Source organism: Chiloscyllium plagiosum, chromosome 21, assembly GCF_004010195.1.
Source record: "Chiloscyllium plagiosum isolate BGI_BamShark_2017 chromosome 21, ASM401019v2, whole genome shotgun sequence".
Taxonomy (NCBI): Eukaryota; Metazoa; Chordata; class Chondrichthyes; order Orectolobiformes; family Hemiscylliidae; genus Chiloscyllium; species Chiloscyllium plagiosum.
Window position 1 is genome coordinate 38,023,344 of NC_057730.1, and position 3,393 is coordinate 38,026,736.

General features: G+C 42.3%; 1 protein-coding gene across 2 annotated transcripts in view; it reads right to left on the reverse strand.

Annotated features, from left to right (window-relative positions):
- Window positions 1-167, reverse strand: part of zfand2a (zinc finger, AN1-type domain 2A) — a 52,424-nt gene extending 52,257 nt beyond the window's left edge. Inside the window, exon 1 of one of the 2 annotated variants that reach the window (XM_043711852.1) lies at window positions 65-167. The gene's annotated coding sequence lies outside the window, so the exon portion shown is untranslated. The remainder of the gene's footprint in view (window positions 1-64) is intronic. The other variant, XM_043711851.1, reaches the window with a different exon arrangement.
- Between the last annotated feature and the right edge of the window lie 3,226 nt (window positions 168-3,393).

Here is a 3,393-nt window from a genome sequence, read left to right on the forward strand (position 1 = left end):
CTCTCTCTCTCTCTGGGTTTTCTCACCTCTCTCTCTCTCTCTCTCTCTCTCTGGGTTTTCTCACCTTCTCTCACTCCAGCTCCGGTTCCTCTCGCGGCCTCGCCCCTCTCTGCCGTCGGGTCCTGATGATGTCACAGCCCGGGTCTATATATAACCGCCGGTTCCTCTCGCCCCGCCTCCACATTCTTGCTATTTGACCCATTCTCTCTCCCTGTCACTCCCTCCCCCGCCCCCGCTTTGTAAACTCTCTGACTATTTGCTAATTTTCAGTTTTTGCGACGAAACGCCATTCTGATGGTCGCGTCTCGATGACGGAAGACTTCTTGTGACGTGCCAACCTCCAGGACGTCACGCGTCGATGACGCAATCGATGACGTGGCGCGGGATTTCATTCATACAAACAGGTGTCCCTCCCGCCGGGCCCCTGCCAGTGTTCCACTGCTGCAATGTGAAGGCTCACCACTACAGGCTGGACTTCACATCAGCGCTACCGTAGTCGTCATTACTGTACAACTTTTCTTCCAAAACATTTCAGAAAATGCACCTTATTTCCATATAGTAGGTAAATTGCATAGTCATTGCCATGGCAGCGCTGAAATAAATGCACAGTCATTGCTTATGCAATTTAGTTCAAATCATGCACTGTCATTGTTTATACAATACAATTGAAATCATGCACCGTCATTGTTTGTACTATATAGTTGGAATCATGCACCGTCATTGTTTATACAATTTAGTTCAAATCATGCAATGTCATTGTTGAAAAAATTCAATTGAAATCATGAACTCTCATTGCTTACGGATAGTTTCTCTGCACTCACTGGCTTCATTGGCTTCAAGAGTCATTGGCTTCAAGTGATCTTGTGATCATGAAAATATATAAACGGTGGCACAGTGGTTAGCACTGCTGCCTCACAGCGCCAGAGACCCGGGTTCAATTCCCGCCTCAGACGACTGACTGTGTGGAGTTTGCACGTTCTCCCCGTGTCTGCATGGATTTCCTCCGGGTATTCCGGTTTCCTCCCACAGTCCAAAGATATGCAGGTCAGGTGAATTGGCCTTTCTAAATTGCCTGTAGTGTTAGGTAAGGGGTAAATGTAGGGGCATGGGTGGGTTGCGCTTTGGCGGGTCGGTGTGGATTTGTTGGGCCGATGGGCCTGTTTCCACACTGTAAGTAATCTAATCTAATCTAATTTCTTAAAAAAAATGTTTATACAGTACAAATCCCAAACTTAGTATTGTAGTGCACTGTGTAAGAAATACATTTTGATGTGCAGTTTCTGTTCCAGTGTAGGAATAGTGGCAACCAATTTCCATGGAGTAATGAGTTACACAACTTGGAATAACAACATCATTTATTTTGTTGAAGAAGGTCAATGGATAAATATTGGCCATGGCAGACCCCTGAGATGAAGAGTAATCTTCGGAAGAAACAATTGATATGTTTGGTCTTTAGCTATTAGTCTGGAAAAAGGAAAAGCAATTTTAGTAAAACATGTACGAAGGGGATTTAATAGACCGGATGCTAAAAAAAATCCCCTTTTGAGGGGGACTAGAAGTAAGTGACAAAAGTTAAAAACCTAAGAGCCATACACAAATTAAGCACAGAAAATGTCTATTTAGCCCACCATATCTGTGCTGACTCAATTGTTTGTGGCAATCTGGCAGTTTCATGATCACTATTATTAATTATTATTTCAGACATATTTAATTAACAAAAGGTTAAATTTCAAACATCGACCCTCTGAAGAGTAACCCACCCAGACCTGTATCCCTCTGACTAATGCACCTAACACTATAGGAAATTTAGCATGGCCAATTCACCTGATCTGCACATCTTTGTATTGTGAGAGGAAACCCACACAAACACAGGGAGAAGGTGCAAACTCCACACAGTTACCCAAGGCTGGAATTGAACCTGAGTCCTTGGCACTGATGAGGCAGTAGTGCTAGCTACTGTGCCACCATGCTGCTCTTTTAAGAGCTCTGGATTACTAATTCAGTATATACACCACTGAGGTGGTGGTGTGTTATAGATCTGAGCTGTTGTGCCAACTTACACTTTTATATGCATGTTGTGGAGAGGCTCCACAGATAGAAATGGCAAAGGCTCCAATTTTTCTTTCATGACAGACTGAAATCTCTCCCCATTTTAGAGTCCACCACTGGCATGTAAAGATTGAGATCATGAGCTTCGAGGGGTACAATGACTACTCCTGCTCTTAGTTTGTATGTTTTTAATGAACCAGAGTTAGTATTCCTATCTCTGGGTCACGAGGTGTGCGTTCATTTGCACCTGATGTTTGTTATAACATGTATGATTGGGCTGATGAGAAATATATACACTCAACAGGAGCTGGTCATGGAATTTAAATACATCATTTTTAAATTGTCAACCAGTACTTGAACTGATTATAAACCCATCACAATTCTTAAGAGATTCAAACAAAACTACTGAAGGATTCCCATGTATCTATTTACAAGTTACACAATACACACTTTCCTCCTGCAACAACAAATCTTACTGAGCAAACCTCAGAAAACTTTAACATAGGTGATGGAGCATTGGGTGCACATTGGAGTACTGCTGAAGTATCTTGATGTTCTGGTATGCTTGTCATAACTTGTTAAAGGACCATTATGCATTGGCTTGCAAGACCATGGAACCAAGCCTAAAAGAATCAGATTCCTCACTGATACAGTTGTATGATTTTGAGCCAAGAATCAGAAAGAAAGCTTAAAAGAAAGAATACTTCTTCATGACCTCATGGTTTGGTCAGTTGGCTCAATAGCTGGAGTGTGAAGCACAATGACAGCAGTGATATAGTTCTGTCACAATACCGGTTATGGTAGCTCATGAAGGCCTGCCTCCTCATCCTCTCCATATCTTGTGTAGTAGTGCCCTTAAGCTGTATGTAACCAATTGTTTCTCTCTGTAATGGTGACAACTGCCTATGAGTCTTAGCAAACTGTGGCTATTTACTTTAACATAATCACAGGATGTTCCAAAGTGTTTCAGAGATTATAAAATACTGTAGACCAATCAGCCCTGTCACAATACAGAGAAACATGGCAGCCAATTTGTGTATAGCCCAATTTCACAATGACACTGGTGGCCAGATTATCTGTTGTAGTGATGTTTATTACAGGATCAAGTTAATCTTTGCTCTTTGAATAGTGCTGAGGGGATCCAGAAGATGACACCTCTTACAGTGACACAGCATTTAGTGCTGCAATGGAGTATCAGTCTAATTACATGCTCAGGTTTCTGGAGTAAGACATTAATAGGAAAAGGTGAGCATGCTATGAGTCAAGATTGAAACTAGTGACAGGTCCACACCTTGAGGTTTGGGTATTGAGTGTGACTGGACAATCGTTGGTAGTTCCCTTGCT